Source organism: Columba livia, chromosome 2 (genome assembly GCF_036013475.1).
Source record: "Columba livia isolate bColLiv1 breed racing homer chromosome 2, bColLiv1.pat.W.v2, whole genome shotgun sequence".
NCBI classification, from domain to species: domain Eukaryota; kingdom Metazoa; phylum Chordata; class Aves; order Columbiformes; family Columbidae; genus Columba; species Columba livia.
In genome coordinates, this window is record NC_088603.1 from 66,045,614 (window position 1) to 66,068,645 (window position 23,032).

At 38.3% G+C, this 23,032-nt stretch overlaps 1 protein-coding gene and 1 pseudogene across 4 annotated transcripts in view; both read right to left on the minus strand.

Annotated features, from left to right (window-relative positions):
• Positions 1-23,032, minus strand: part of CDKAL1 (CDK5 regulatory subunit associated protein 1 like 1) — a 416,136-nt gene that overhangs the window by 358,336 nt on the left and 34,768 nt on the right. The gene's annotated exons all lie outside the window — the stretch shown is intronic.
• On the minus strand, positions 10,364-10,531 carry LOC135578902 (U2 spliceosomal RNA; annotated as a pseudogene).

Here is a 23,032-nt window from a genome sequence, read left to right on the forward strand (position 1 = left end):
TGAGGAAGGGGCAACTGTAATGAAGAGGGAACAAAAGCACTGACAGAAAATCCAGGAAATAAAATCACTAAAAGCACTACCACCCCAGGACTAATCCAACTGTACTTTTTCCTATTTGAGAAGCACAGTATTTGTTATATTCTGGATATAATCTGTCAATGTTTCTTGTTAAAGATAACAGGCCTTTTATCACCAAAAGAAAAAAAAAAAGTTTGTTTGAAATTCCCTAGTTTCCATGAAGTATGGATTAAAAAGAGAAAAAAGATCTGTTTCCAAACTTACATTAATTGTATATTAACAAAATAGACACCACAGCACTTCATCTGTTACAGGCTTTTAGTAGCTATTAATCATCAGTGGGCCTTGCAAACACACGGAATGTATTTTCCATTAATCATCTGGCACTTAACACACAATGCTGGAAGTGGCTTTGAAAAGATATATTTTGCCAAAATCTACTAGCTGTAAAACTGCAAAAAGCATCCAATTGACTGCAGAGGTTCCTGTACTTTTGCCACTCCAAAGCTTCCTTTATCAGGTCACCCATCTAAAACCCACGTGCTTTCAGGGCGCACCACCCCACAACAACCCAACCGTGCCAGGGCTCCCACCGTCTCCTGGTAAGAAATCCCACTTTCGGTTCCGAGAGCATCAGCAGACTTTGAGAACTTCTAGTCCAAGCTCCATGTCTGAAACTCAGATCTTGGGAGCCCTGAGATAAGCCCCAAATATTTGCAGCTCTGAGACTGCCCCAGACAAAGTGATCTCAGTTCCCCTGGACTCTCCAGACAACCCATATCCCCAGCCAGAAGGTAAAGCCACCAGCTGCCCCCAAACCCAGAAGCCTGCACAGCCTGGGACCCTCTGGGCAGCCCAGCCGCCAAGAGGGAGACTTGGGGGCCCCATCTGGTCAATGACAGCCAATTCCCAATTTCACACCAAAGCTGCCAGTCCAGTGTAACCACTAATTTGGGAACCACCCCCTAGTGGTGTTTTCTGAACAACTTCTGCTTTACTTGCAAGGGGAAAAAAAAATTGAAAATACAGCTTTTGCCCCAACTGGGTTCAAACCAAGTAGGATTTTTCTTTTACCTTTCTTACAAACAGAGAATGATCTACAGCAGATCCATTTTCACAGCACTACAAATGCTCATTCTAGTGAATTGCTATGCTTTGGTTTAAAATGAACTGAATTTTATTTGTATTCCTCATGCTGAGCCATATATATTTGCCACATTCTGTATAATCCTTAAATTCTCAATTGGTGCAGGATCATTAAAATAATTACTACAGTTGCTGTATTTTATTTTTAATCTGCACACAGTCTGAACTCCCCAATAAATGTGATTACTTACACACATGAAGCACAATTAAATCCTCCGACCAAAGCAAACACTCAAGATAACAGACATAATGTCCTGAAGAATGTCCTATCCAAAAGCATATTAATTATTCACAAGTAAGCTCATGTAATGAAGTAGAAACAAGATCATTCTACAACAGACAGATTGAAGAAATCAAGCTTTTGGACACTGGAAAAAAATGCAAAAACAGACAAACAAACAAACTACTTAAAACCAAATGTTTGCAGCTCCTAACAGAGTCAAGATTCTTATAACACACTCTTTTTCCTAAGGAACTTGAGATCCAGCATTACACTTACTTTCAAAAGCAGTACTCAGCACTTATGACAAATAAATTATTAGACTCTGAATGACTTCCTCTCTTTCTGTTCCCCACTCTATTTTTACAGCATAACATATACTTAACTTTTTTCCTTAAAAAAAAAAATCTCATATTAAAGCTAGAACCTTACTAAGTGTCAGAAAATAAACAGCTGACTTTTTTTTCACTTTCTGAACACACAGCATTTTTGAAGTTCTATCGGTAATTACTACAGATGTGCTTCTTCTGCGTTTTTAAACAATATTTCGAGACACTTAATGGCTAATCAAAAGATCTAGCTGTTTGACGAAGTTTATTGAAGGCCTCTGTTCTTTCAGACAGGCCATAACTTCAAGAAATTCTTTCAAGGTTTAAACTACTCAGAAAGTTAAGGCATGCACTAAAAAGGTACAGATCTTTCATCATTACACTCAGGCAGAAGATTTAAATTAAGTATGGGCAGTAACTGTGTGTCAAAAATACATCAAAGATGACACCAACAGCCTCTGAATTTTCGCAGGACCCCTGTTTGAAATTATGAAGGAAGAAGACTCAGCTTAAAACAAGGTTTAGGAAGCACACAATAGAACCACGGAGGGGTACACTTCTTTAATCATGTTACTATCTGCAATAAAACCTGCACAAAATTAAAGACTAGAAAAAGTGGCACTAGAATAAATAAACAGGCATGCTTACTGACCAATCCATTTGAAACAGATGATTAGTGAAACAGATAGTTAAGTGGCAGAATTTAATATTACTTAAATCCATTTACTAAAGCAAGCAAAGGTCAAGCATAATATTCCCCTTCCACTGACACACAGGAGTCTTCTGTGAAGTATGAAGGGTTGGGTATTTGCTAGCAAACTGAAGTCCATAAGATCTCTGTCAAATCCAACTATTCTGTACATCACACCCTTGGTTTCACTGGAAGATTTCAGTTTCAACATACACATAAGTGCTTTCTATTGTACTACAGAAGCAAAAGTGATACGCACTATTAGGATGACTACATCAAATAAGAAAAATTATTACATCTCTTTCAAGCAGGTGCATATTTAACACTAATGCCTCTGAAAAAACAGTGTCATTTGTTCCTTCAAAAAGTCACTATTCACGAATGTTTACTACTTAATTTTAATAATACACTGCAAATCATATGATACCAAAGTCTTCCAGTTGCTTTTGGTTCCCTATTTATTTGGTAATTGCATGTTCAGTGTCTTTTTACCATGCCTGAAAATATTAACAGAATTTTACTAAACAGAAGTAATCCTAGCCAAGTCATCAATTATTTTATATTTGTTGCCTATACATGGAAATAATAATAATATAAGCACAAATAATCAACATGACAGTGTAGATGTAAACTCCAATATAAGCTGTAGGGTCATTTTCAGTTGGGTTTGGTTATTTTGTTGTGGGGTTTTTTTTTGTTTTGGCTTGGTTTTTTATCCCTTAAAAGAAGCTGCAACTGCATTTAAAAGAAAAATTCTAGAGGAAGTCCTTAAATCCTTCCTTATTTTTATGCAAGTATTGCCACACCAGAGACAACCATTCGCCAGAGTATTGTCTTCGGTTAGTTTTATATTATTTTCCGATGCATTAAATAATTCTGCAAAAAGACTGAAAATATGTGCAGCTTATATTTTTCAGTACATTGGTTTTGCTCGAAGTGTATCCTAACACACAGCACCAAGTTTAGTGTTCCCAGCCTCCTAATACAAAGCACTACCATAAAGACTTTGCAGAACTACACTACAAATATATGGACAACTAGGGGACAACTTATGCATTATCGCTGTAGTTAAGAACTAATGATGAACAACTGAATGTGGTAGTGTTTAAAATATGCAAGACCAATGGGAAATTTCACCTAAGGAATCAATAGATGTGTACTTGCAAAAATAGTCCTGCCACTGAGGATACAGTAAGAGGGACAGAAAGATCTGCAAGAAAACGGGAAATTAATTCTTTGACCACCAGACCTCTCAAGAAATTGAATAAACACAAACGAATATAAAGCACATGGGTTTCACAAATCTAAGAAGTACCTTATATGGGGAAGTATTACGTGGAGGAATGGCAAGATACAGATTACTAAAAACAGAGTTTGCAGGAATTCCCTCAGGAAGCAAGTTTCTGAGAATTTTTTAAGAACTAAGGACTTTTAGCACCCCCAAGAATCAGCAGACTCTTCAAAAAAGTCCTAAAACTCTATTTCATCACCACATTGAGCTACCTAGCATCCAGCAATATTTCCAGAGATTTAAAACAGAACTGTTGGCCAGCAATGCCTGTCTAACAGAGTATCCTTGCACACTGCAGAAAAGCCAAACCAGCCACCCCACTGCACCTTGTAACCACACCCAGGTGGGACAGCTCATCAGCTTTGAAGCCAGATCAGACACCATCCAAGTCCCCAAGTCCTCCATTTCTATTTACCTATTTCAGAGCTTGCATCTGTATATCCAAAAGCACATCTGCTTCCTCAACTACACTTCATTGTCTAATATAACAGTATTAGCCTTACCCATAAATGTTGTACGGATTATTAAGAGTTCTACGGGGTGTATCTTCCAAATTAGCACTTCAAAGGTGATTAACCACGTTGGAACCAAAATAAAAATAGGAACAGCCACCAAGACTCCTCACAAAACAAGTAGTTTCATCTGGTCAGGGTGAACAAAAAACTCATCAAGTCAGAAAGCATCCTAAAAAGATACAGCAGCCTTTAAAAATGTACGAAATATGATTAGATTAAAACCAGTGTTTAGCTATTTATACATGAAAATGAGGAACTGTCTCAGACATAATGTTAAAACCTTATTCCTATTCTCGTTGCCATTCTGTCATTTGAAATTAATATTTAAGGTGCTAGAGAGCTGCTGAGATAGGAGTACGCGGTTCGGTTGATTAATGAACCAGCTCACAAATGTCAAGAACAGGTTGGTATTTGCTGCAGATAATCTGTCCCCTGCCCCCCAAATACATGACATCAGGTTATAATACATTACAGAATAATGTGTGACAGAAGTCAAGGATACACTTTACAAATCAAATGATATTACTTCTGACAACATAAATGGCTTCTTGAATCCCAAAACAAATATTTGCCTTTCTGTCCCCCAACAAATGGAAGAGCTAATGGGCATAAGACAAGAAACATATCCTTGGGTTTAAATGAAAAGATTTCTAAGTCATATATACCAAGCTCGTGTCACATAAGTGCATACCAACTTTAGAGCAAACTGCAAAAGTTAAACTCTTAGATTCAGACCAAAGCTATAATACACTGAATACTAAAGTTCAAGTTGCCATTTGCTAGGTAAGTATTCTTCATCAACATTCTTTCTTTCCCATAGCAATCATATACAAATAGAACATTCCTGGTTTAGATGCTTGTCAAAGATCCCAGGACAGGTGTAGCACACTAACAATACATCGAACACTTGGTAGTTAGAGTCTCTCCGCTGCCTAAGATTTTTGTAGGAAAAATACATAAATGCTTCCACATGCACCTCATTACAAACATTGCCATTTTACCCAAATATGACAGCATTCTGCCACAGTGAGACATCTAAGGGGTTAAAAGGAACCAAAACCCCTATGTCAGAAAAAACCTGATCAGTACAGGAAACAAAAGATTGTCACTGGCTGGTTACGTGATGTTGTAGCATACACTGCTCCAAAATAGAACAAGGGCTGCAAAATACACACTTCAAATCAGTTGATGAAACCATGTGTTTTTTTAAAGCATACTTAAAACATCACTAAAGAACAGAATAAAAAAAATCTAAATCTGCAGTAATGGGGGAACCTAATAAAAAATACTGATCAGTACTAAGACTTGAAAGGAAAAGGCACAATGGGAAGTTTTGCTGAAATAAAGTTTACTTTTCGCTGTAGAATATATTTGCTGTAGGATATTTTGAGCATGTTTTGCAGAACTATTTCCACTTTATTATAATACATGGCTAAAATATTCAGAGAAAATTGCTTTCATGACAAGCATGACCAGAGCTCAAAATTGACCGGGCCAAGTCTTGCACTGTTCTTCCTAAGACTATAAATACAAGGTTGTACAGACCACTCAACTACCATTAACCCAGCTACTTCAGAGGCCTGAGAAGGCTGGCCACACCATTGCATAAATCACAGGGAGCTCAATTACCACACAATACTTGGACTAGTTTACAGTGGTTACTTTGACAGAGCATAAACAGATCTTTCAATCTCAATTCCATATTATGAAGCAGCAATGTTTGAAGAACCAGCATAAGAACTTGCCCCATGGCTAAACACTAGCTAAAATCACAAAGGCCAGAGATCAGCAGGGACCTCTGGAGGTCACTTGGTGCAAGCCCCTCTCCTCAAGCAGGGCCACCTAGAACCAGTTGGCCAGGATCACATCCAGACGGCTTTTGAACATCTCCAAGAAGGGAGATTCCACAACCCCTCTGGGCAACCTGTGCCAGTGCTCAGTTCCCCTCACAGGCAAAAAGTGTTTCATGATGCTCTGATGGAACCTCTGGTGTTTCCATTTATGCCCATTGCCTCTGGTACTGTCACCAGGCACTACTGAAAAGAGCCTGGCTCTGTCTTCTTTGCACCCTCCCTTCAGGTATTTATAAACATTAACAAGATCCCCCTTGAGCCTTCTCCAGGCTGAGTCGTCCCTCCCAGCTCTCTCAGCCATTCCTCATAGGAGAAACACTCCAGTACCTTAAACATCTTTGTGGTCCATTGTGGGATTCTCTCCACTATGTCCATGTCTATCTTGTACTGGGGAGCCCAGAACTGGACACAGCACAACAGGTGAGGCCTCACTAGTGATCACCATAGGGATCACCTCCATTGACCTACTGGCAACACTTTGTCTAATACAGCCCAGGTTACCATTAGCCTTCTTTGCTGCAAAGGTCCACTGCACAGCCATTCAGCCAGTTCTAAATGCACTTCACTGCCTGCATACTTAGCCCATGCTTCCATCAGCTTCTCCATGAGGATACTATAGGAGTGTCAAAAGCCTCACTGAGGCCTGAGTAAACAATATCTACCATTCTCCCCTCATTCACCAAGCTAGTCATTTAATTGTAGAAGGTTATCAGGTTGGTCAAGCATGACTTCTCCTTTGGTGGAACCACACTGACTACTCCAAATCACCATTTTGTCCTCCATATGCCTGAAAACAGCTTCCAGGATGCTGCTCCATCACCTTCCCAGGGATCAAGGTGAGGCTGACTGGCCTGTAGTTCCCTGGGTCCCCCTTCTTGAAGACAGAAGTGGCATTTGCTTTTCTCCAGTCATTGGGCACCTCTCCCAATTGCCACAGTCTTTCAAAGATTACTGAGAGAGACCTTGCTATGACATCAGCCAGCCCCCTCAGCACTTGTGAATGCATCCCATCAGGGCCATGGGCTTATGTACATCCAGTGATCAGTGCAGGCAGGCAGTTTGCAGCTGGGGGAATGTGGGACAACTGTTTACCAAACTGAGATTGGCTTAGATTGTCATAGGCAATGAATTTTCCATGAAGACTGTATCACAGATGCAAGTTAGAAAGCAGATCTAGAAATAGATCTCCCAGTCAAGGAGATGTAAACCCAAGCAGAAAAGGATGGAGAGACACAAGTACGTAGCCTGCTGCCATCAGAAAATTGATGTGCAGCTACATTAGCCAACAGTAAAACACTGAAGTTGCAGAAACTCATTTGGCCATAGATGAAGTTGTGCTAACGTACACCATACATTATAAACCACGTAAGAAACTCTTCATTTCAAAATTAATTACCTATACGTTAGAGGGTTATAAGCATGAGCGGTTAGAGTAATACTTAAATAATACTTTCAATTACATCTCTACAATGTAAAACAAGCCTTAAAAGCTATAGAACTGATTAAAAGATAGTTGCAATCATATACCTATAATAAAAAACAGAACAGCTAGTTAGCCTCAAGGAGAAGATGGTAAACACCACTGAAAAAAGCAAATCTCAGTCACAGGGTTCTGACTCAGAGAGATAACATATACAGAGACAGCCTTCAAGGGTACTGTTACTCTCTTCCCACAGTCTGGATGTCCAAGTTGCTTGTAAAACAGATCCCAGACAGCCCAGTATTTTAAAACAAAACCACCTACAAACACAACACATGTTGCCTCTGCTCTTGCACCAGAGTCATCAGCCAGAAACCAGATATCCTTCAGTAGACTGAGGTGTCTGTAACGCTCACAAAGCCACGTTCAGCCACAGCATGACACAGGAGATGATTATTTGTATCTTTCTCACTCCACAAGAGAAATGAGCTGTAACACTAAAATACACAATACATGTTTGGTCTATGTGGTGAAGATGAAGTCACCTACCTAATTAACTTTAAAAATCCTGCTCAGTTTCTCTGCCATCAGATTTAAAATTTTACACAGTACAAGAGAGTAAAAGAGAGCTTGCCACATCTTCTAAAAGGTGAGACAACTTTTAATTCCTAGGACAGTATTCAGACAAGGAAGCAGTATACAAGGAAGATTGGTACAGGTCCTTGTCCCTCATCTTCTATCGACACTTTGCACCACCATAGTTCAAGAATGCCAAGATGACAGCATAGGTAAGGAAGCATGAACCAGCTCCCAAAACACTACCTGAGTACAGCTGTGATGTCCAGAGGCTTTAAACACAAAGCCTACAGGCACCTGAGAAGAAATTTAAAGCAAGGTCTATTCCAAAGAATACCGTCACTATTAAAGACAGAGCTTTGTGTTTATGCTGATCCTGCTGTTGTCAAATGTTGCCTTCTATGACACCATTCAATCTGCCTCTATTTAAAGATACTGTGTAAATGTATTAATAACTGTCCCAAACCAAATAAATCCACCAAACGCATAGTATCTAGCTCTTTTGGGTATGGCCCTTTTCCCGTGCTCACAGAACGGAAAAGGAAGCAGCCTGGTCATGGTTACTAACAGGAGTCACTCGAGGAAACCAGTAGAAATTATGAATTTTGGTCAGTTTTCTCATTCACTGTTGTAATTATTTTTAGTACAACCAAGACAACGAAACATTTTTCAACACTCCCTTCAGATAACATCTTTTAGACATACTGTCTTCATGTGACCAGGAACACTGCTATCCAACCACTAAAAATGGTTATCAATCTGTACAAAAGTAATTCCTAAATGTGAGCAGTTAAATTTCAGACTTATTCCCAAAGCATTTTTACTACAGATATGACACCTAATTCTGAAATCATTAATAATGACTTAGATACAGAAGTTAAAGAATTTAACTTGGAGAAAATGCATATTTATCTCTCTTGAAATAAGTTTCAAAACACATTTGCCCTTCAAGGTACACCAACAGACTACATAATATACTTTTTCCTGCATAATCAGATCTACTTTGAATTTCTGATGTTCATACAGTGTTGACATCAAATAATGTAATGAAAAAGTTATTATTTACTCCTGTTAATCACCTAAATAGGGATAATAAATTCATAAGATTTCAATAGAAGTTACTTTCTTTGAGCTTACTCTTATGAACTCTAAGTACGCTTTCAAATATAAAATATGCAAACCGCAGGCAAAACTCAGGTTTATAAGTGCAGCTTATTGTTCTGCCTAGTGCAGCGTGTTAAGCTAAAGACATATGAAGCCATCACCACCGGCAGTAAATCATTGTGAAAAAACAGCAATTTCATTCATTACAGAAGTGCTTCAGTCCTGTCCCAGCAGCACAGTGGCAGGCCAGTTCTGGCAAACAGACACAAGTTGCAGCTAATTAACACAGGGAACAGACTTAGGGCACAGCTTTATGAAGCTTCCCTTTAGTAGCAGTCCAAGCTCTAGCAGCTCTCCACTCTTTCTCTGTGATCCTCTCCCTGGAATGACACAATTGTTGGAGGCTGCACGATTAGCCAAATAACTGACCTAGGATTAAAAATATATATATATATTAAAAAAATACACCAGACAAAAAGATAACCTGTCAGTAGAGAACTGACACAGGCAGCAGGTCTGCCCTGGAACAGCTGAGGAAGGGGGCACGGGGGAAACACAACAGCAGCTGCTCATGCTGGTGTCATAGCCTGTGTTATGTGGTATTTAGTGACAGAACACCAAGTGACACAACTGGGACCATCCCTGACGTTCAGGGATGAAGAAGGAGGGTCTCCGGGTTCTTTTTCCTTAGCATTTGTCTGCTGCTATCCATATTAACAGGACCACAAAATCATTTATGTTGGAAGAGACCCTCAAGATCATCCAGTCCAACCATAACCTAACTCTGACACTAAACCATGTACCTAAGAACCTTGTCTATACATCTTTCAAACACCTCCAGGGATAGTAACTAGGTAGCCTGTTCCAATACCTGACAACCCTTTCCATTAAGAATTTTTCCTAATATCCAATCTAACCCTTACGTGGCACATCTTGAGGCCATTTTCTCTCATCTTATCACTTGTTACTTAATAAACCAACACCCTCCATGCTACAACCTCCTTTCAGGTAGTTGTAGACAGCAATCAGGTCTCCCCTCAGCCTCCTTTTCTCCAGGCTGAACAGCCCCAGTTCCCTCAGCTGCTCCTCATCAGACTTGTGCTCCAGACCCCTCACCAGCTTCATTGCCCTTCTCTGAACTTGCTCCAGCACCTCAATGTCTTTCCTGAGGTGAAGGGTCCAAAACTGAACACGGGATTCAAGGTGTGGCCTCACCAGTGCCAAATACAGGGAGAAAAAAATATTTAAATACTAAGACCCCAAAATCCATTTAATATAAAGTCCTCTCATCAAGGATGTATCAGATATTAAACTGATAAGAACAGATATGACGCTTGATTCAAACACAACTTGCAGTGTGAATCAGATGCTCCAGATTTCTGAGACAACTAAATACTTCTACTTTAGATCAGGTTTTCATACCTCCATTTTACATATGAATAGAACTATGAGGCAGTGATGAAACTTAGTAGTAGCATAAAACTATAAGGATGTCAATTTCATTTCATAAAAAATCAAGGGGAGGTATTGTAATTTCTGTTTTCAGAAACTGCAATAGATTTTATCTTTGCACAGCTCCCTTGTGTTGACCCGCTCTGATCATGGAAAAATACAAGCAGACAGAGCAGTGGAAATCACCTACTCATGCCATGAAGATGTAGGTAAGGACATTAGGACCTATGAAAATGCTTAAAAAAAAAAACAAAAACAAAACAACAACACATGAATATGCCAAAATCAGTTACTGTTTAACAAGTGTACTTGAAATTAACAAAGTAATAAAGTTACCACAACTTACAATTGACTGAAAGCAACTTCAGTTCAAAAAGTGTGACTAGTCACACACACATGTTGGATTATTTTGATGCACAGAGGTGGGAGTTTTACACACATGCTGTGGAACTACAGAGCACCTCACAGTAAAATGCGTTAGTGGCTACTGACAGTCAGGCTCAGAGTACAATTGTTGTCATATACTAGGGGAATAAGTGCAGGATTTTATTAACTTTTCAAGGATTTGATTAATCTCAATTCAAGCCTGTAGATCTTAAAGAACAATGAATATTGATTATGCTTCAGAAGGAAGCCAAAATTAATATACTAGCAAATATTCTGTACACGAATGGCAATTTACTCTCAGGAGCACAATAAATTGACAGCTCATGCTATCAATCATGAAAGCGGCAACAGATCAGTGCACCAAAAACACTAAGAAGCTTGTGCAAAAATGAATAAAAGAATTGAAGGAAGAAAAAAAAGAAAAAACACACAAATGGCACAACAAATCAATCTGTCCCCTGTATCTCTTTTTCTGCATCTGCTGTGAAGATTACTCTTCAAATGTAAGTCCTTTGTAGGGCACAAATGACATCAAATCTGGAAACACGCCACTCAGCACACATACATGTTACTGAAATGTCTTAATTGACAGAGGTACTTCACAGTCATAGTCCCCTTCTAAATCCTACATTTGTCACAAAATGCTAAGTAGTACTAGATTATTTTTTTCAAGTGCCTTCTACCCAGTAACAGGTCATTGGGAAAAAAAAAAGGTTAATACACTGAATTCTGTGTAAAACTTATTTCACTGAACAAAAAGCAAATCATATGCAAATTTCTTAACTGCAAGTATAGTGCAGAGCTAATAAGCACATGAATGCTTCACTATGCAAAATCCATGCAAATACCTGTGAAAGATTTTGACCTGGGAATAGTCAATATTCAAAATGCATGCAAATACCTCTGAAAGATTTTAACCTGGGAACACTGCCTGTCACACTACCTTTCTGTCTTTTGTGCACACTGTAATATTTTTCATATCCATAACATCTGCACTTCTGACGATACGAAACACTAAGTGATTCAAGCAGTTAGGCAAATTCTAAAAAATGCTTTGAGAAACATAAAGCAACAATAAAGGAGGTCATATTTATTTAACAAAAATTGTTTGCATATGAATATAAGTTTGCATGGGCTGGTCAACCAGAAGCACTCAGAAAAGAAGCTTCCTCCAAGAGAATGTACTCATGCTGGAACTGAGGTTTGTTAGACTGTTTGTACTGAACACATCGTTTTTCTCAAAATGAAGCACATGTAACATCCCCTCTTGAAGTCCTTGTAAACAATGTAACTTGAATACACAGTGCAATAAGAAGTACATCACCACAAGACAGCACATGAAAAAAATATATCCCTGAAATTCCGTGCAAGCCTCAAATTAGCAGGCTTACTGTGGCACCAGGTAGCATTGCAGTTACTGAAATATCAGTGTATGAATCATTTTCTCAAGTGCAATGATTTTTAGATTAAAAAAATATATAAATAGATTTAATTTATTTGGCATTTAGTATCGGAGTTCCCATATGTTAACACATATGAAAACACTGTTTCTGTTTTAAGCAATTACAAATCGGTAACCGAGACTTCTTCCGTAAATACTGACAAGGAAGGATGGAACTATCCTGAAGCAGAAGGGTTTAATGAGACTCAACATACAATAACATATTCTCACCAAAAGAGGAATAATCACCCTGTGACTAACAAAATGGCGGACTTCTTTTAATTAGCTTCCAGTAAAAAAAAAACAAAACAAACAAAAAACAACAAACTAGAATTACAGACTTTGATTTCACTAAATTTTCCTTACATTTGTCATGTCCCATCTCATCTCCTGCTTGAGAGGAATAATGCAATTGCCTTCCAGTGTTGTAAGTCAGAAAATAAGGAGATATATGTTTAATATCTAAGAGAGCAAACCAGACTGAATAAAGCTTAAAATCTGTGAAATGATGAAAATTTAAAAAAAAAAAAAAAAAAAAAAAATCAGAAGTATTAGAATATTAACCATTTAGACCAGTATTTACAGATTAATCCTGAAGTCATACATTTACTATTATGAGTTTCTTACACAATTTTGAATGCACTTCACATTTACCTTCTCCCATGACATGAGATATCTGTCATGACTGACTTCCGATTTGCCAAGATGTGCTATGCAGGCAATACGATGAACTTACAAATAATGTAGGCTGCAAGTGTATCATTGTTTTTAAAATGATGACCTACTTTTAGTCCCTGGTGTAAAGATCACAAAAGCCAGTATCAGCTATAGTACTGTGAAGTTCCAGTGACGAGGATAATATCGGCTTCTGCAAAAGCGCACTGGACTGTAAAGTTCGAAATAAAATCTGATACCAAACTGTCCTGATTCCTCAAAGGCTCTTCTGCTTTGTGTCATTCTTCACTGTATTTTGCTTAACAGTTCTTGTTAGAAGGCTGTAATTCAGCACTCCTTCCTACAAATGCATGCTGTTCCAAACACAAATGAGCAAATTTTATTTAAGGATGCTATATGCGTGTACTTTTGTTTGGCTGCATACCTACTGTTTAGTATTGACTAATTAGGAATAAAAGTACAGTTTTTCTTTATCATTAATACATCTGACGATTTGATGCATGCTTAAATGGGTTGGTTTTTTTGTCTGTCTGGTATTTTTTTTGTTTCGTTCGCTGCCTGGTTTTTTTTGTTTGTTTTTGTTTTGTTTCTTCCTCTGCTACTAAATAGTACAAAACTTAGACATCTTTGAGCCCCAACCTCCATTCAAGAGAAATTTAAGTCATTTACTAACAAACTTTTGAACTTCTTTCATTCTTTATTTTTGATATCCAAAAGGCCCAGAAATCAATACCGTACTGGCCTTTCACACTAGTCACATAAAAGTCAGTCATATCTCACGAACCCTAACAGCCTTAGAGCCACCTCACCTGCATATGAATACTTTTCTGATTTGAGAAAAAGGCGTGAGATATATAAAGGAAAACATGCCTGAGGGACACTGTCTTGGTTTTGTTAAAAACAAGACCAGTTCTCTTCTAGTGATTTTTCCTTTCGGCTAAGTTCTTCTAAGTGCCTTCTAAGTAACTGCACATTTTTTTCTTGGACACTGTGCTCGGTGCTGATAAGATGACCAATGGAATGCTGAAGAAGCTCATGTTTAGATTTATTGCTATGACAGCAAAGAATTCTGATAACGTCCCATAATTGAGAGGGGTGTGTTTGAGAAGGGGTGGACAGAACAGGTGACTAAAACTGACCAACTGAGTATTCCATCCCATAATCATCATACATTCTATAGAAGAGGGAGATAACAAGGGTCTTGCTCTCTTCGACCATGGCCGACATCTAGAGATCTAGTCTCTCTTCCTTCCTATCTAAAGAAGAGGGCGGGCAGAGGGTGAGGGGGTAACAGAGATCATCTGCCAAAGTTTAGTGTTGCCTTGCTTTAAACCTTGACAGACATCTGCATCTCTGCCAGCTATTCACATCACAATAATACAACATTTGCATCTCTGCCAGCCATGGCTGCATCACCTATTGAGGAGGCAACAACGCTCTCATAAAAAAGGCTGTTGCGCTAAGCAAGCCTAGTTTAGCCCACAGAGGGCTTTCCTCTAACAAATAAAAATAGACATACAGAGTTAAAAACAGTTGTTGTCAATGAAGTTGACAAAAAAGAATAGTATATCTTGCCCTTCTCATCATGGCCGTGCTGCCCAAACCAAGCAGGCCGGTAAGAGAGGCCCAAGAGCCACGTCCCAGAGCTGCCCCTCTCAGCCAGGCACAGCAGGGCAGGGCCAAGAGCAGGTTTATACTCCTGCTTAGAGGACAAATGACTCGCTAAGTCCAGTACCAGATTTTCCATTCACTTCAGCTCCTTTTATTAATACTTCACAAGGAGCTGTCGGTCAAGCCTCAAAGGAGGCTTTCTCACTATTGTGTAAATCTGCCTGTATTGCCCAAGACCTCCAAAACTTCAACAAATCAGTCTAGCTATGAATAACCAGGAGACTGAAATCTATGAATATGAGGAGATATTTTTATCCAGTAAACGAACTGCATTTGTGCAACGCTAAGGTAAAGAGAATAGTTTCCATTATAACAGTATGAATAGAAGCCTTTTTCTTTAGGCTGGTAACTTGCCAAGTGGAAACCATAACCCCCATGTCTTATTAAGGATTTGGAATAAAGCCAACATCTGTTATACCTTAATGTCAAAATGCAATCTCAAAACTGCACTTGAAACTTTTCAAACTTAACTATATACCCTCTCCCATTGATAACTGATTCACTGAAGGTGCCATCTCACCTTCAATGCTATTTACAAAGAATAAACGATACACAAAAACAGATTATGGGCAATAAAGCCATACGTCAATAGGCAGCACGGACACGTTCCCCAGCTTGTGCACCACTGCAGTTCAAGCCAGTGTTTTAAATATGTTTGCTGCAGGCAAGCATGCAGGAACATTACTCTAGCTCAGTTTCCAATGGTAAGTCATTAAAGCACAGGAATTCTAGCAGATCTCTGAGTACAAGAACCACCTCATCAATCAGCTGGCACAATTTCAAATTATTTTATATCAAGTCTGCACTAGCAAGTTGTTTACCTCATGGTACTGTAAGTTTAATTTCTCTTTACTTAAAAACAATGAAAAAAAATCTACTTATGCTTCAAATGGCTTCATTTTCAAATTCAGTGCTAACATATTTCAAACACATCAATACTGAAGCTCAACAGAAGGTCTATCATCTTCCATTTGACAAAAATACAGCAACCAGAACACTCACAATTTCATTAATTTCACTTCACAAAAAAGTGAAAAAGATCCTTACAGTGTTACAAACTATACTTTTAACACTTCTAAACAGATTTTTTTTTCCCCCCTTTTATGTTATAATCAATAGTAAATGTTTAAAAAAAAACTCACTAAACGTCACAATGGAAATGTTTCAAGTTACTAATTTATTTTGAAGGAAAAAAGATCAATTTTTCTCCATCATTCCTAACTGGAACTATGAACCTGACTATCTCCCATTCCAATCTTACTGTTCCATTAATTTGGAACTAATAGCTTGATTAAGCTGAAAAACGGCCCAAAACACATTAAAAAACTTAAATTAACGCTTCATTGAAGAAGAATGGATATCCCCCTTCTTTGACTAAAGCCTGTATTTCTCTTCCAGCCAAGTTGCAATATTTGACATAATGGAACATTTCAGTCAGAACAAAAAATGCTAAAAATGAAATTTTTTGGGTTTTTATTTAAAAAATGTTAATTGTAAACAGTATCTTCTGACAAAACAGTCTGAAGTAACATGCTGAAGTTTATGCCATTGCAGAAATAGCAGCAAAATCTTAATCATTTCAGTCTTTCAACAACAGTAGCCACAAAGCATGTTACGACTTCAACACTTGCAAACATTTAATGCTATCTTTAGGATAACTCTGCTGCTTTGAAGCAGCTTTGAATATCAGATTGGTTTGAAAACCAAGACAGCAAGGATCCAAGGTTAAGCAGTTACATTAAGCTACTTGCTTTCTGTTTTACTGTAGTGGAGAAGCACAACTTAAAACCAAACTTCCAACTCGTGTAATAAAATAAGAGCTCACTTTAAAATCTCAGTTTCAAAAGAAGTTATAACCTCTATACCAAAATCCTACTTTGCTCACTGTAAAACATACTTTATGTGCTTAAACAGTTGTGCAGCTTTTACACAGACTTCTGCAGATGCTTAATTTTCACATTTTCATGCATTAAGAATCATTGCTAACTATTTTTGGTTACCAACTAATTAATGGTTAACTTTTCATTTGTCATTTATGTAAATCTGTATTTTGGATTGAAACCAAAGGAGGCCACAAGGAACTATGCATGGAAAAGCCTCTACTTCCTCCTCCCTTCACCTGAGTACTTCTAGGAAGAGGACCTACCCCTGTGTTGCCATCATCTTTCATTCCTCAAGCTTCTGGTACACCAAGAAGTATCAACAGTCTCATTTGGTATTAAAAACTTATTTTTAAAAAGGTTAGAAACTATACCCAACAGTAGGGTTTTTCTTCTAGGTAGCGCAGTCCCATTTCCCTACACCAGACCACGTGGCAGTTGGAAATTACTTCTATACGAAACACAGACTACACTTAGATTCACTACCTTAAATTTTACTGAATAGTATTTTCATTCTAAGAGGTACAGGTACAAAGCATAAAATGAAAGAGATCTGCAAACCTCTTTGTCTAGCAGACTTCGGGATCAGGCCAGTGGCAATGCAAGTGCACTGTATTTTACACACAGTTACATCTTTTAGGACTAGAAAAGCCAAAAATTTTAGTCCAACACCTAGCTATGGAATGAAGAAATTAAAAACAGTAGAGCATAAAACAGGGGCTTGTGTGCAGCTTGCGAATATTAAACATTATGAAGAGCTTTAACTTCTTCTCAACAGTCATGTGTTACATTTATGGAAGTTACAGAAATAATTGTGAAACTGTCCAACAAGTACTTAGTCTCCATGAAGAAAATACATTTTCTTATGAATTTTCACACAAGAAAACATGGTATTTTGTTACTCAGTATTATCGCTCTTTATTAAAACCCTGTGATTTGATAAAATAGGCATTTCTTTGTTCTCCAAAACTGAAAACTGCAAAAATTATAAGAATATTACCATAATAACCGCCCTTACAACTCCTTCCACATAATCTCTGGACAGTTAATGGATGCCAAAAAAAAGAAAAAAAAAAAAAAAAAAAAAAGGAAAAGGAGCTTTTCCTAGTACACCGATATGCTGATCACAGCCCATCTCTCTCATCCAGCAGCGGGGCACACAGGGTTTTTTTTAGAAGGTATCAAATGCAAGAGCAAGTGTATTACAGAGGAAGCTGCTTCTAGAGACACAGGTAATGATGTCGCACCTAATTTGGGAGATCGGAAAACTTTCTGTAATTTCTCTCTTTTCAGAATTTATTTTCAGTGCCTGATACGCCACATATTTTGTTATTTATGAACACAGAAATCTATGCCTGAATCTCTGGCCTTGGAGACACATCCAGCAATAGATTTCAGGAGCTACATTTTATAGCACATACAAAAGTTTTGTATAGTACATTTTACCTTTTTGTGTTTTTATCTTAGTTGCCTGCCACAATAGTCACAACAGAATTGCATAACAAGTCATATTCCTTCCAATGCCACAGTACAAGGCAAAACCTTCATTTTTAAATATTTTCTCACTGATCATTCTCTACATCAAACCACTTCATTCTCACAACTCCCTTTATTAGCCGTGCCTGTCCAATAACTCAAAAAACACTGCTTATACCACCATTTAATAATAGGGACTTCTTTAAATTAAAAAAGAGAGCATTCACTGAACCACAAAAGCACCACAAAAGACTTAGTCATTTCTCATCAACAGTGAGCCACATGCTCTAATAACAGAAAATAATGAAATGCAATTTAACTATAAATGCAAATGACTACACACAAACCACCATACAGATGTGATTTTTAATTATTATTTTACAGGGAAGGAAAAACTAGCTTTTTAGCTTGGGTAATCCTGGTCCTTGTGATACTATAATGCAAAAGAAAAAGAAAACGAAATTTTTAAGAAGGCTTTGCTATTTTTCTTTCACCATATTTTGAGACAAAGACAGACACATTCAACAAAAACAATCATTTTCAGACACTTGATCAGTGCGAAGTGAACACTCCTCTTGAGCATGCTTCTCCCCCTACGCTCACCCAAACAATCCCATAACTTTATTCGAAACAAGACCTGACATGTTGCCTATGCAACTTCTGTCTGAATATACTAAGGACACCACCCAACAAAAACAAGAGTTGTCAAAAAAAAAAATAACTAACACTCTCTTGAGAATTTATCTAGAGTAAATTAAGATATCACTGCCTCCAACTGATCTCCCAGTCTTCACAGCAAGTCAACAGACCACATGGCATTATTTTGTGTATTCTCCCTCTCCTTTTCTTCTTACTCTGCACCATGGGAAGGCAGATGATGGCACCTAAGCCACCTTTGGTGAAGGACTATTTCAGTGCTCTTCTCACGGGCCACAAACAAACACAGCAGAGAGCTCTGGCAGAAACAGTCATCTCTGCTCAGGCAAGGCAGCAGGCTGGGTGGACAGTGCTGAAGGCCACCGCTGGACCACCTCGTCCATGGAAGCAGTTCAAGTGCTGCTCTCACAAGCCAGTTGTACGAACATGCATGGAAAATACTCTACACGTGTACACACAACAGCCATTCCCCTGCCTCTGAACGCTACAGCCAAGGGGACAGAGATGGAAAGCGCTATTTCCTTACAGCATCCCCCCTCGGGCAGGCCACCCCCTCTCTGCAGGTCATCATAAACTTCACCTATTTATACGCCTCACTCGCTGTACGTTACATGAGAAGATTCCTGCTCCACAGAAATATGCCGAGGCAGACCCCGTGTTCCTGGAGAGCATCCCAAAACACATAGGGCATGAGCCTTTCCTCCAACACCAAGCCCTGCAGCCCAGCAGCTGGCTGGCACAGCTGGCATGCAGGGAGGCCACTGCTCTCCTCTTACTACTCCCTTGTATTCGGATGCCTTAACTAGGAAGAGAAGAAATATTTCATCCTGTTACCTCAGGGCTTATTAATCCAGAAGAAAACAAATTGAGTAAAACTCTCTTGTGCTTAGGATACCTTGCAGGATAAGCCCTGCAGATAAACAGTAGCTTTGTTTAATAATTTAAAAAAATGGATAAATAATAGCAAACAAAGAGCATTTACTTACGATAGAATAAACAGTGGATTTTTTTTAAAGGCACATGAAATGAATTATTTTAGAACTCAAATGATTAAATGCAGCAAAATAAAACTGGTTTGTGACAGCCTCTAGACAGACAGTATCTCACAGTAAAATTTGTAATGTAAACAGTTAACATTCAACATTTCAGGGAATATTACCTATTTAGCAATGAAAACCTCTGTCCTACCTGACATAAAAAAAAAAAAGAAAAGCCATCTAGCCATGGAAAAACTCAGAGATGTGCACATCTCAAAAAAAAAAAAAAAAAAAAAAAAAAAAAAAAAAAAAAATCAATACTCGCTTCAAAATTCAGAGGACAGGCAGAATTGCTTCAGTAATTAATAACTTCGGTAGCCTGACAACTGAAAACCTAAGAATAGAATTTTTTTCCATTAATTGTTAGTGCATTAGGAAACTAGATTTTCAATAGTCTATTAAAATTTATTTCATTAAACCTTAGAAAATGTGTTCAAAATTCACTCAAACAGCAAATGCTTTCAGAATTGGAAACTACAAGACTGAAATTCTCATTGCAACAATCATCATCTGATTTTAGAGCCATTCATTATTTAACTTTTCAAAAAACAAAGTTCAGACAACATGCACTAAAAATGAACTCTCCAAAATGGTAAGTCTCCTGATGCTGCTTTGTTATTTAAGTAATGATTTTTTTTCATATAAGGAAGTTAGTTTATTATACATTTATTAAAAAAAACACATTTAAATCTTTGCATGGCATTGCTAAAGACAGACTCCCCACTAAGCTGCCTAAGGCATTAACTGGAAAGAAGCAAATCCTGTGGCATAATCTAAGGTTTGGTGCATAATTGATAGAAATTGTGCAATTTCAGAAGACACTTGTCATATATTATATATAAATATACAAGTAAAAGCGCTAAAATGGAAGTCTGCCCTCTTAAACATTGCTCAGCTCCCACAAAAACTGCCACTCCCAGGAAGATCTCAAATCCCAGCTACCAGTGCAGACTGTAATAACAATGGGTTTGAGTGAATCTTCTGTCTAGGTTTTTGTTTGCTCTAAATCTGCGCTTACACTATACAGAAGAAAAACACGAGACAGAGGTCTTCAAGAGTCAGAAATAAAAGTCTGAAAGATGTGTGTACACCTTATCTTTCAAAAAATGCTTAAATAGGTCCTTGTAAGCTTAGCTTTATGCAATCTACAGCTTCATGGTCAAAAGAAATCCCATCATAGATCACAGAAGTCTTTTCTTTTTGTCCCCTGTCTTTTATTTATCATTCAGGCAGACTGAGAAACGAAGACCACATTTAATTACAGTTGTCACCACCTCTGCCATCCCAGCATGGCTGGTAGGCTTGGGAGAGTCCAAGTCAATGTCCAAAAACTCAGCGAGGTTTTTGTGTGCCGGCCTTAGAAGCTCAGCTGAGGCTACAAGGCATTATAGATGGTGAGACTGGATGTATCTGGTGGATATTAACCATGGAGTTGTGACACTGCAACGGCCGTGTGGCAAGGTGAGTATGCAGGAGGTACAAGTCTTTCACGCTGTGTCATGCATCACCACATTCCGTCTGGTACTGTCGTTAATACTTGTTTACTACTTTCTAATTTCAAGTTATACAATTGGCTTTCAGAAGACACTCGCATGTCATCTGTCTTTAAAACAAGGTGCTGAATAATCTAGTTAAAAGGGCTGGGAGGGAATTCAGGCAGACAGTAACTGACTTCTCCCTCACTGATGATGTGCTGTCAAATACTTAAAGCACTTTTAAATCATTATGCAAGCACTTTTCAGAATTAAATTACAAGCATGACATATGGCATGAAATGAAGGATCCAGACCACAATGCTGTCATTACTGTTAAAATCCTGTATCATTCAAAACGTGAACAAAGGAGTTATGCCACAGCTTTTAAGAAGCGGTACATTCTGAAACCGTAACATCTAAAGTTATGCTTTTGGTATCATGCAGCCCACCGTTTAAGTGAAGTTCTTGTGCACTGGTAGGACTGTGCTGGTACAAGAGCAGGTGATGCTGGCAGTGCTGGAGCACTCCAAGGTGCATAAACCCAGCACCAGATCCTGCTCTATAGGACTGTAACTACCTGAAATACCTATTCTGGCACTCAGAAATGACAAAACTATGGTTGTCCTGTGCATATCACCAACTATAAATAGCATATATACCTTTAACAGTCTACAAAATGGTAAAGCATTTTATTTTGTCTTCAAATGGGTAAGTATACTCATATAACAACATTACATTATCTTTCCATTGAATCATATGTACCTAAAAGAAGTGGTTCAAGTGCGGCAGAAAAAAAAAAAAAATAAGGACACAATCCATATTGTGCAATTCATTCTCAGACCTCTTCCCATCCCAAGTGTGCTGTTCCTTTTTCTTTCTCCCCTCCAGAAGCCTTTTCCACATGAAAACAGCCCATATTGCCCCCCTTAGAGAAAGAACTCTTCCATTGCCCAGTCACAGCCACCTTCTTCCCCTCACCTCCTCCTGTTCCCCAAATCAGATTTGTGCCACTGCCCACACAATCTCCCACGAAAGGCTCCCACAAACAGTCTGCTCAAACTGACAGCCAGAACAGCGCTGCCCCGTTTTCAGCTGCAAACAGCAATCACCAAACTCACGCTCCCATTCCCACAAAAACAGTAAACATTTAAAAAGAAGAACCCTTCTTACCCATTTTTTTTTTACCCGTAAAATAAAACTTCTAGTCAAACATTGCTAAATTTTGGTTTAGGAAACTATCCATTGTGGTAGACCGTGGATAAAAGATTAATCACGCTCTCTGCACTGCTGTTTAATTAAGACAACGATCAGACAAATTGTTTTCCAGATACTGGGCAATGTATTCTAAAGCTCTTCTATATTTTCAAGCAAATGGGAGAAGATACTTTAAGCCTTAAAAGGAACAGCAAAACTGCTTCCGTGTGTTTCAGTCAAGATCATGGGACCTTATGTGCCCTGTTGATCCATCTACCTCACAGAACACAGAGACCTATATTCTAGAACAAAAATAGGTTTCCCAGATACTTTCTTTGTATTCTAAGAAGGCTGAAGATAACAAGACCAATGGTTAAAAATAAGCACTGCTTCCTAGCTTTTGGGGGCCTGACACCCATGAACAGTTTGATAACTGTTACTCTTTAAAATTGGTTTATCTATAAAGGCTTCTTCAGTCTGTCTTAAACCAATGAATAACATTTTGTGATATCTTTCAAACACCA